Here is a 13,192-nt window from a genome sequence, read left to right on the forward strand (position 1 = left end):
CCTGGCTATGGTTGCACAGATATATTGGACACCTGTAGGAAGCTGGATTGGTTGGTGGTAGGCGGGGCCATACAATAGTCCCTCTCCAAAACTCTACCATACACTCTACCCTTGACCCACCATATATCATTTTCCCCTGAATATTCATTTGGCTGCCAGTAATTATTTAACTTATTAGTTGCCAGTAACACACACGCAGCAGTGATTTGACTCTCCTTTAGTTACAGTAGCAAAATGCAATGTATTTCCACCCTTGTTGTTGCCAATAAAAAACACAAATCAGAGATTGTTACCTCAGCGACTACATATAACACACACAGTAGCAATTTTAATATTTACCAGCCAGTGTAACACATACAACAGGCTTGCCAGTTGTGTGCAGACGGAAATATTTGTAAGGCACAGAAGAATGCAAGGTATTTAACATTTAGCTGCCACTTAGGGGACTTGAACAAAAAAATGTTTTTTTATAACCATTTCTGCATAACCATTTATAACAAATTAGTGTAGCTAATGAAAAATGCCTCCAAATAAATTAATTATTAGGTTTTAATTTATAGAAAATATCTGCAAAATACTACAAAGATGGAATTATTGGTTTATACGACCACTAAACACAGCAGGATATCATAAACAGGAAATGCATAATAAAAATACAATGCACAAGCACTTAGTTTTAGATGAGCAGTACATTTCTTTCTAACAAATCTTAAAGTTAGGGCTTTTCTCCCTTCCAGTGCATTATGTGACATCAGCCAATCACAAAATGCATATACATACTGTATATTCTGTGAATTCTTACACATGCTCAGTAGGTGCTGATGACTCAGAAAGTGTAAATATAAAAAGATTGGGCACATCAAGATAATGGAAGTGAACTAGAAAGTTGTTTAAAATTGTGTGCTCTATCTGAATAATAAAATTTAAATTTTGACTTGAGAGTTCATTTAATGCTAAAATTTGCTATGCTTGATCTGACAGCTAAATATTGATCAAATTCAAAGCTGTTACACAAAAGTATATATTTGCAGAACTTAGACATCCCAGTGTATTTATCTAGTGGTATTTTGACACTTTATGTTTAACCCTTTTATCGCCAAGGTCAGAAAATAAAATTATGGTGTAAAAAACACAAAAAAAAAACACTTTATTAAAATAAAATTATAAAAAATAAACTTTCTTAAAATAAAATGTATTAAATATATAAATATACATTATTAAAATAAAAGTAATACTTTTTTACTATATGGGAGGGGCCAAGAAATACCATTGTTAACAAAACATGGCTTTTCATTTTTGACGTGATCACTGTGACTGGCTATCACAGTAACAGTCATTTTTCTCAGTATGCAGGCATCCAGTAACATATTATGGTGGCATCCAGCAACATATTATAGAGGCACCCCAAATCTGAGCACTAACGGGCATGTGACCACAGGAACACCTGGAGGGGCCTGCATACTGACATTTCTACACTGCCTCGTTTGTCAGGATGCAGTAATAGCACAAGCTCGCCACTGTCAGAGCACAGGACATCAGAGCCATACAGGGTACATGGCGTATCCTTAAAGGGACAGTCAACACTAAATATTTACTTACTTATTTGGATTTAATGGTTAATGTCCTTTTAATCTTCCTGTAGTATACTTAGTTTACTTTCTAAATCACTTCCGGATAGATTACGAGTTGTGCGTTAGGCTTAAAAAGCAGCATTAGCCGGTCCTAATGCTGCTTTTTAACGCCTGCTGGTATTACGAGTCTTGCAGGTACAGGTTTACCGCTCACTTTTTTGGCCAGACTTGGAAATACCGCAAATCCACTTACGTAAATTGCGTATCCTCTTTTTTCAATGGGACTTGCATAGTGCCGGTATTACGATTATGACAAAAAGTGAGCGGTACGTCCTCTCCTGTCAAGACTGGTACCGCATTTTAAAGTCAGTAGTTAAGAGTTTTACACTACTACGCCGTAGCATAAAACTCTTAACTAAAGTGCTAAAAAGTACACTAAGACCCATAAACTACCTATTAACCCCTAAACCGAGGCCCACCCACATCGCAAACACTAAAATAACATTTTTAACCCCTAATCTGCCAAACCGGACATCGCCGCCACTATAATAAATATATTAACCCCTAAACCGCCGCACTCCCGCATCGCAAACATTAGTTAAATATTATTAACCCCTAATCTGCCGTCCCTAGCATCACTGCCACCTACCTACATTTATTAACCCCTAATCTGCCGCCCCCAACGTCGCTGCCACTATATTAAAGTTATTAACCCCTAAACCTAAGTCTAACCCTAAACCTAACACCCCCTAACTTAAATATAATTAAAAGAAATCTAAATAAAATTACTATAATTAACTAAATTATTCCTATTTAAAACAAAATACTTACTTATAAAATAAACCCTAAGCTAGCTACAATATAACTAATAGTTAGATTGTAGCTATCTTAGGGTTTATTTTTATTTTACAGGCAAGTTTGTATTTATTTTAACTAGGTACAATAGTTATTGTAAAATAAAACCTAACCTAAGTTACAATTACACCTAACACTACACTACAATTCAATTATTTCCCTAAATTAAATACAATTAAATAAAATTAGCTAAAGTACAAAAAACAAACAAACACTAAATTACAGAAAATAATAAACAAATTACAAGATTGTTAAACTAATTACACCTAATCTAATCCCCCTAACAAAATAAAAAAGCCCCCCAAAATAAAAAAGCCCTTCCCTACACTAAATTACAAATAGCCCTTAAAAGGGCCTTTTGCGGGGCATTGCCCCAAAGTAATCAGCTCTTTTACCTGTAAAAAAATTTTACAAATCCCCCCCAACATTAAAACCCACCACCCACACAACTAACCCTACTCTAAAACCCAACCAATACCCCTTTAAAAAAACTAACACTAACCACTTGAAGATCCCCTTACCGGGAGAAGTCTTCATCCAACCGGGCCGAAGTCCTCAACGAAGCCGCGAGAAGTCTTCATCCAAGCCGGGCAAAGTGGTCCTCCAGACAGGCAGAAGTCTTCATCCAGACGGCATCTTCTATCTTCATCCACCCGGTGCGGAGCGGGTCCATCTTCAAGACATCCGACGCGGAGCATCCTCTTCTGACGACAGCTAAGACTGAATGAAGGTTCCTTTAAATTACGTCATCCAAGATGGCGTCCCTTCAATTCCGATTGGCTGATAGAATTCTATCAGCCAATCGGAATTAAGGTAGAAAAAACTCTATTGGCTGATGCAATCAGCCAATAGGATTGAGCTTGCATTCTATTGGCTGATTGGAACAGCCAATAGAATGTGAGCTCAATCCTATTGGCTGATTGGATCAGACAATAGGATTGAAGTTCAATCCTATTGGCTGATTGCATCAGTCAATAGGATTTTTTCTACCTTAATTCCGATTGGCTGATAGAATTCTATCAGCCAATCGGAATTGAAGGGACACCATCTTGGATGACGTCATTTAAAGGAATCTTCATTCAGTCTTAGCCATCATCAGAAGAGGATGCTCCGCGACGGATGTCTTGAAGATGGACCCGATCCACGCCGTCCGGATGAAGACTTCTGCCCGTCTGGAGGACCACTTCGCCCGGCTTGGATGAAGACTTCTCCCGGCTTCGTTGAGGACTTCGGCCCGGTTGGATGAAGACTTCTCCCGGTAAGGTGATCTTCAAGGGGTTAGTGTTAGTTTTTTTTAAGGGGGTATTGGGTGGGTTTTAGAGTAGGGTTGGTTGTGTGGGTGGTGGGTTTTAATGTTGGGGGGATTTGTACTTTTTTTTTACAGGTAAAAGAGCTGATTACTTTGGGGCAATGCCCCGCAAAAGGCCCTTTTAAGGGCTATTTGTAATTTAGTGTAGAGTAGGGCTTTTTTATTTTTTTGGAGGGGGGGGTTTATTTTGTTAGGGGGATTAGATTAGGTGTAATTAGTTTAAAAATATTGTAATTTGTTTATTATTTTCTGTAATTTAGTGGGGGGGTTTTTTTTTACTTTAGATAATTTAATTTAAATGTATTTAATTGTATTTAATTTAGAGAAATAATTGAATTGTAGTATAGTGTTAGGTGTAATTGTAACTTAGGTTAGGTTTTATTTTACAGGTACTTTTGTATTTATTTTAGCTAGGTAGTTATTAAATAGTTAATAACTATTTAATAACTATTGTACCTAGTTAAAATAAATACAAACCTGCCTGTAAAATAAAAATAAACCCTAAGATAGCTACAATGTAACTATTAGTTATATTGTAGCTATCTTAGGGTTTATTTTACAGGTAAGTATTTAGTTTTAAATAGGAATAATTTAGTTAATTATAGTAATTTTATTTAGATTTCTTTAAATTATATTTAAGTTAGGGGGTGTTAGGGTTAGGGTTAGACTTAGATTTAGGGGTTAATAACTTTAATATAGTGGCGGCGACGTTGGGGGCGGCAGATTAGGGGTTAATAAATGTAGGTAGGTGGCGGCGATGATAGGGGCGGCAGATTAGGGGTTAATAAATATAATGTAGGTGTCGGCGATGTTGGGGGCAGCAGATTAGGGGTTCATAAGTATAATGTAGGTGGCGGCGGTGTCCGGAGCGGCAGATTAGGGGTTAATAATATAATGTAGGTTGTGGCGATGTCGGGGGCGGCAGATTAGGGGTTAATAAGTGTAAGATTAGGGGTGTTTAGACTCGGGGTTCATGTTAGGGTTTTAGGTGTAGACATAAAATGTATTTCCCCATAGGAATCAATGGGGCTGCGTTAAGGAGTTTTACGCAGCTTTTTTGCAGGTGTTAGACTTTTTTCAGCCGGCTCTCCCCGTTGATTCCTATGGGGAAATCGTGCATGAGCACGTTACACCAGCTCAACGCTAACGTATGCAGCGCTGGTATTGGAGTGCGGTAAGGAGCAAAATTTTGCTCAACGCTCACTTCTTGTCTGGGTTGTAAAAACCCGTAATACCAGCGCTGTCTGTAAGTGAGTGGTGAGCATAAACTGCTCGTTAGCACCGCACAGCCTCTAACGCAAAACTCGTAATCTAGGTGTTAGTTTGCAGCTTCCGGATTATTTGAAATGGCCGCCAGACCACTCCTTTTCGTGACGTATTCATCAATCTATTCATGGGCTCATTTGAAAAAACATACATCTATGATGGCCCATGGGGGGCGAACCTCGTGCACTATTGCAGATACATTGACGATATATTCCTGGTATAGAAGGGTGATATAGAGTTATTAGATACCTTTATGACTGATATAAACAATAACAATATGGGTATTACTTTCACCCACGAATACAGTAGCAGAAAGATGCATTTCTTAGATATAGAAATCGAAATAGTTAATAACCAAATCCACACCAAAACATATTTTAAAGATATTGACGTCAACAATTACATACACTTTGAGAGCTGCCATTTAACACAATGGAAATCAAACATACCCAAAAGTCAGTTTATGAGGATTAAAAAAAACTGTTCCTCATTAGAAAATTATAATCTTCAATCAGAAATGTTAACTACTAGATTCATAGAGAAAGGATATAACCCGCTCAGTATCAAAAAAACAATGAATGAGGTAGCCACCATAGATAGAGAGATATTACTAAAAAACAAAAATAAAAATCATAAAAGAAATGTCAATATGAACAACAATTCAGAAGATCTTTTCATACCATTTATAACAGATTACAGTTCACAACATCTAGAAATTAAGAAAATCCTAAAGAAACATTGGAATTTACTCAAACAAGATCAAATTCTAGGCCACAACCTCAAAAATCAACCAGATATTATTTTTAAGAAAGCTAGGAACCTTAAAATGATACTCTCACCAAGTGAATTTAAAAGGGGCAAACAAGCACATGACAGAGATCTTCTAGGTAAAGAATTAAGTGGATATTACCCTTGCATATCTTGTAAATCTTGTCAATACAGCACCAAACTCAAAGAACTAAAATCCCCCACTACCAAATATTCAACTAAAATCAAAGAAGTCATTAGATGTACGGATAGAAACATTGTATATTGTATACAATGTTCCTGTTCACTTTCCTACTTCGGACAAACAAGTAGAATGCTCAAAGATAAAATACGCGAACATCTTCTAAAAATTGAACATGGAGCCTCAGACACCAAACTATATTCACATTTTAAAGAGATACATCAGGGAAACCTTAAACATTTTAAATTCTGGGGCATAAAAAAGCTGACTATTAATAAGAGGGGTGGCAACATGAACAAACTACTTATGAGAAAAGAAGCAGAATTAATATTCCACTATAATACCTTACACCCTTACGGTTTAAATTCAGAGCTGGACCTGAATTCACTTATATAAGAACTCATAAACAAAAACTCAAGAATTAATTTCCAACATCTTGGCACCGTATACTAAGGTTAAAAATTCCTTCTAACTAATCCACTTCCTCTTTTAAAATATGTTTGATTCCACAAAAAAATTATCTTCTATGCACAAAAAAAAAATTTCCTTTAATATCATAAAACCTCACATAACACTAATATGTGCTATCTATCCAAGTATATTAGCATATGTCTCATCAAAAACAATACGGAATATCTCTAAAAGCTTTCAGGAAATTCCTTAGAGTTTTTTAAAAAACTGTTATGAGCTCTCCTTTTTTCCATATTCACACGTTTTTGTGACTGATATATATCTTTAAAGTAAGTTAAAGTAGTAATAGATAACTTAGAATAGTTACTACATATAATGCTGATAAGCTTTCTAAATATTGTATCTAATCTCACATTTACTTATTATTTATTCCCACATTCCTTTGTAACATATCTAAGTCAGATTAAGCAAATCCAATTAACATCTAGTACAAAAATATCCATTTGATTCATATCAAAGTGCTTGACGTCTATATGAGCTACTACATATTCCAACATTATTTAAATAAACATCACACAAATTTGAACTAATATTTTAATTTAACGTAGCATTTTATATTATTATTATTACTTTTTTTCCTTATATTATTAACTCCTTTAAATTCATTTATTCAACAAAAGTACTCTCATACAAAAATATTTTTCTCCATTCACACATTTCGAAACATTGTTTCTCATTCGATGCTTCAAAGTGAACTCTTCATTTTCTCTTAAATTTCTGCTGTCACTTTCCTAGGCTGTATATGAAGATTACGATTACATGCAACATAGCAAAAATACGGCATCACATAGATCGTTTTTCTAAGATCGTTTTTCTAAGTTCATACACATTACACCTATGAGAGATAGATATAGAATATCTGTACACTTTACATTTATGCTTCATATTTAATTGTGACTCCCTGTACATATGTACATACATTTATTGTAAGGTTTGTAACTAAAGTGTCTAAAAAGAGAAAAAGTTTTTTTCCCATACAAATTGGAAAACACGCTTTCAAAACTTGAATGGCATCAAACACACCTGCGAGTCCAATTGGAAACACACCCACCAAGGAGGGAACTTCCCAACCAATAAGGAGGATCTTACAGACATTTAAACCTGGATTACCACAGAACGAGCATCTTGATAAAGGCCTATCGGGCTGAAACGCGTAGATTTGCTCGTCTACATCTAACTTTTACCCTGATTCAAGTGGTTACAGTAGGTACGGTGCAATATCCCTCTCACAATACACAGAGAGGCTGATATATGCTTAATTAACCGGCCCATGATCTGCCTACCGCTTGTGTCCACCTTATGATTACCGCAATATATCTGGGGTTCTAAGTAAGCTCCTGACTCTGATACTGTAAGGGTAATAGGACTCGTTTGGTACAGCTGTCAAACAAACCATCAGAAGCCAGCTAATACCTTCGGTCCCAGGACCTACCCTTACACTTGCTACTGTGGCCATTATCCTAGGACGCTACAGGATCATTCACAGCAAGCACTGAAGGATTACAATTATCAGCGTGCTTTCTACAATAATATTTGCTCTACTCACACCAGGAGAATCACTCTGCACAAAGTCACGGGACTCAATAAAAACAACGGACAACTCCACACACAGCAGAGACGGTAATTTTGTGTGCCCAATTTGAGAACATTTGTGAATTATCCAATACGGACACATTTGCAGTTTAGGCTGCCAAAAATACCTAGCAAGCAAACTTTTTCTCTTGCCATTATAACTTGGAATTATTACCCATTTTTTATGTATTTTATCTTTATGTCCTATATCATTATACTGTTTTAATCAGTGCCGGCACTATATTGTTATATTATTATTGTATAATAAAATTTTTAAAGATTCACATAGTTATTATCTTTTTTTAGACAAACATCATTTACACATTACCTTATTAGTATAGATATACCATATATAATTTGAGCTCTGTGATTTCATTAGCGCTACCCTGCACCCTTTTCCGTGACGTATTCATCAACCCAAGGCTTTGTGGAAAGGAATTCTCTCTGTGTTGAGTAAGACATTTCAGGCTCGTGCACGGTAGTTTGCGCATGCCCAGTGTCTTAAAATTACAAAGGGGGTCTTTTAAAAAATGGAAACTAAGTGATTTTGAAAGAAAACTATGTATACATTATCCATAAGCTACAGGATGATTAAAAGGGCATTAACCACTAAATCCAAATAAGTAAGTAAATATTTAGTGTTGACTGTCCCTTTAAGTGCTAAATGACACATACGGTGTGTGTTGTTAAGGGATTAAAAAAAGTGTTTTTTTAATAAAAAAAAGTTTGTGCCATTTGAAAATGCAGCTGATTACATTTTAAATTTTGTGTCCTGAGGATTTCTAGGGTTTGAGGGAGGTGAGATTGATGGGTTTAACCCCCCCCCCCCCCCATAAGCCCCGTGGTCCTGCCCTGCACTTCTTGGTTTCTGGGGCTTGGTGACCACCAGGGATGCAGATTAAGTGCAGTTGGGGATGGGTGTGATGAGCTCCAAATGTGCCCCCTGAAAGACAACACATGGTCGTCATCTACACTAAGTGCATTACTGACAAAAAAAGCCCCAGGATGTGATAGCTAATATCATTATAACTATGAGCAGGGGAAAATCTCCCAGATAACATGAACTTTTCCTCTATACAAATTGATAAAATACCATTTAAACTATTTGCTGATTTATCTCTTATGAACCTCAAGAGTTGAAGATAAATGAAAACCCATCCTTGCTCTTGTCAATACACTCAAGTCAAGTACAGCCTGGGATTTCCCTCTCCGCTTTCCTTCACGTTCAATAAAATAACTCACTCTTGATCAAGGGGAACAAAAGAACTTAAGTCAGAGACTTCCTGACTGAGTATGGACAAAGCTTAGCTTAAAGAAAAACAATAAATAATATTAATAATAATAATAATAATAATAATAATAATAATGAATAAAACAAGGGATTATGAGTCTTATTTAAATTCACACATAATTCCCATTTAAAGGGACAGGAAACCCCAACATTTTCTTACAGGATTTGGATGGAACATACAATTTTAAACAACTTTTCAATTTACTTTTATTATCAAATTTGCTTCATTCTCTTGTTATCCTTTGCTGAAGGAGCAGCAATGCAATACTGGCAGCTAGCTGAACATTTCTAGTTAGCCAATCACAAGAGATAAATGTGTGCAGGCACCAATCAGCAACAAGCTCCCACTAGTGTAGGGGATACGTGCATATTATTTTTCAATAAGGGATACCAAGAGAACAAAGTACATTAAAAAAAAGAAGTGAACTTAAAAGTGTCTTAAAATGACCAGCTCTATCTGAATCATGCAAGTTTAAGTTTGACTTTCTTATCCCTTCAATAAAACAAAACCATATTTTATGTCTCTTATTTTATGGCATAATTCCAATCAAACTGGAAAGCATGACCAATTTGCCAGGCGTGTACTGCTTGCGTTTGTCCGAAAATAAAAAAAAACAGCAGCCCCTTTAACAAATAAATGAAGGAACAAAAGCACGCAACACAAAAATGTTTTTTTAATCTAAAGATGGGAAAATAATCTCAGACGAATCATTCATCAAGGAAAAAACTTTTTTTTCTTCACCCAAAACCAATTCATGGGATCATTCAGTTCAGCCAAATTTTTGACAATTTTATTTGTTCATTTACACAAGTTATGGAGCAACAGTCTTTGTGACCGCTGCTTCATAACTGTTGTTTCTGGCGAGTCTGAAGACTCGCCAGAAACACGGGCCGTCAAGCTCCTTTCGGAGCTTGATAGATAGGCCCCAAAATGTTTTATAGCACTTTAAATTAAAGTTTGTGTTTCAAACATTTTTTTGGGGACCTCTCCATACTGACGAGATGTCTAAGATCATCTCACCTGAGTGGAGATCTTTTGAATATCAAGCCCGATTGTGCGGACAGACATGATACGATGTAGCGTATCATGTCTGCCGCACATTAATAAATGCCGACAACATATGCTGTCGGCATTTATCATTGCACCAGCAGTTCTTGTAAACTGCTTGTGCAATGCCGCCCCCTGCAGATTCCTGGCCAATCGGCCGCTAGCAGGGAGTGTCAATCATCCCGATCATATAGCATCGGGCGGATTGATGTCCACAACCTCAGAGCAGGCGGACAAGCTTCATAACTGCTGTTTCCGGCGAGCCTAAAGGCTCGCGCGGAAACAGGGGCATCAAGCTCCATTCAGAGCTTGATAATTCGGCCCCTATAGCTCTCCACACTGGTGAGATTATTCAAGTACTGTAAGGTGCCTCAAAGGATTTTAAAAAGTCAAATTTTAGCTTGAGAATTGTTTCTCACTATACAGAGATCTGGATGTGACAGAGATACGTTACAATATAATACAAAAAAAAAACCCAAATACTTTGCCTGATTTCTTGCTATACTGGAGAGTTTTTGATCATCATAATTGCTATAAAGAGACATTTCTCATTTATTGTAAGCAATACTGGGGCTTTAAATCTCTCCTGTTTATTTTTAAAGCTGGGAAAAAGCCAAATAGCAGTGAGATCGATGACTAGTTAACAACAGTCCGCTGCTCATCACCCCGTACTTGGTGCGCTGCTTTTTGTCAGCTTTTTTTTAATAAATATGGAGAGCGTATTCAGGTCCACTTCCGCAATGTTAGGCGATGTCAGGCGAACGTATTGGTGCCAACGAATGCAAGAAAGTTGATGGCTTGATAAGTAGGCTTCAATGAATCGTTAGTAGTACCATAATTAGCTCTTTTTTTATCTAGCTATCAGTATCATGGGATAAGATCCCAGTGTTACAACTCTGTTTCTGGAGCAAGTTGAAAACAAGGTTTCATTACATAGAATGGGTTTATTATCTAATTACTGAACATGACAGCGAATGAGAAAATCGCCCAAAGGTCTGCACTGATGGAACATGAAAGGCTTATCTAACAGAAAAAGAAACATTCTTAAAACAAAAAAGTTTTCACAAAAAAGATAAGCGTCATGAAATCATAGTGTTAAAATCATTTTCTAGTCGAACGCATTGCTCTTATTATACATTTGCAATCCCCTTGTATCTTTAGCTTAGGCAGCATTATAAAACAGATTTGGTGGTACATTTCTGTATATTATATTGAGTTGTGGTTCTGTACTGTATACTGTAGACTCATTATTAATGACCCAATAAAACCAGATCTTTTCAAAAGAATCTCTTGTGTCTAATATCATTGATGTTGACTCATACATCCTATAAGTTCATTTTATTTTATTCTGTATTTTCAGCCATGAGGGGCCCCCTGTCTTCCAGTAGCGTGCTATACACGTTCTAGTTACTGTACAAAGTATCCTGACAAATGTGTTTATAGCTAAATTGTATTTCCTGTCATGCATGTGCAATAAAGCTTGTGCTACAGTAAGATGAATCTCTTCTTCCAAAAGAGTGCTAAGAAGGGACGATAATGAGCGCCATATCTCTCAAACCCACCACATATGTTTAATTTAAAGGTCCCCACCTCAAATACAAAGAAAGGTCTATATGTGCTCTACAAAGCTATGGGGTCAATGAGAAGAGAATTAGAACAGTATATTACCTATAATCTATATTATTTAAAACGTTAAATGAAGACAGAGAAAATGTTGAATATATAAAAAATATAATTGTTTATTCCTATACACAAGGATCTAAAAATATATATATAGAATATACTAAATGTATGGGTGCATTATAAAGAACATACATTAAAAATATAAAATATGACCGGTCATATATTTATAGTAAAACGGCTTCCACCTTAAGGATTTACCACTTATATAGTAAAATGGCTACCACCTTGACTTTAAACCACTTTGTGGCAAGTGTTTAAAAGACCTATTTGATAAATCCTGATATGAAGGATGAGTTCTCTTCTTGTTAATCTTGATATAGTAAATTGAAGAAAATCCAGCCTAATTGCGTGGATAAAGTATCCAAAGTCAATAACAAGTGCTTGCTGACTCAATTGTATAAGTTTAGCAAAACAATGCCCAGTCGGCTTGCATCAGATATATCAACCAACTTTCATCAGACAATTCCAACAGATACCACACTAGCACGGGCTAATACACCTCGTGTGCCTACCTTGTTGCAGATAAAATTGCCATTGGTTTAGCTGGGCACAGGTGTCTCTCTAGCTCCGTCTAGTTGGTTCTTCCGGGTTGGTCTCTTTGTGTGCTACTGTGGGAAGTAATTCCGTGACGGCTGTATATCCTTACGCTGCGCAGAGTGTGGGAGTTTCTTTTACAGGAAAGTAGTCCCTTAGCGAATCCGTGTCAATCCTCTACGGATATTGAACTCCTTCAATGTCAGCAAGCTGGACTTGTACCATCAACGCGTTTCGCCGTTATATACGGCTTTTCAAGATGGTAAGAGATATTTGAAGAGATCTTTATAAATATGCACTTTGCAGCTGATTGGTTGGTTACTCTGCTTCATATCCGGTACTTTGTCCAAAGGTGGAAGCTTTAAAGGGGTATTGTCGTAATAATTTACATACGCATAAATATGATAAGATGTGTATATATTTAGCTTATTGAATATTTTGTTACATATAATCAGTTAGTACTTATTCTATAAGAAAATAATAAATAATAATAGATAGTGTATCTTAATATTTTGAGCCACAAATCAAACATAAATATATAGTAAGTTAATGTGAACCTAGATAATGATACTCTGGAAAGTGAGAGTTATATAATAAAAGTAGGAACTAATTGTGGTATTTGGGTCAATATATATCTGGCTAT

This window comes from Bombina bombina, chromosome 7 (assembly GCF_027579735.1).
Source record: "Bombina bombina isolate aBomBom1 chromosome 7, aBomBom1.pri, whole genome shotgun sequence".
Classification (NCBI taxonomy): Eukaryota; Metazoa; Chordata; class Amphibia; order Anura; family Bombinatoridae; genus Bombina; species Bombina bombina.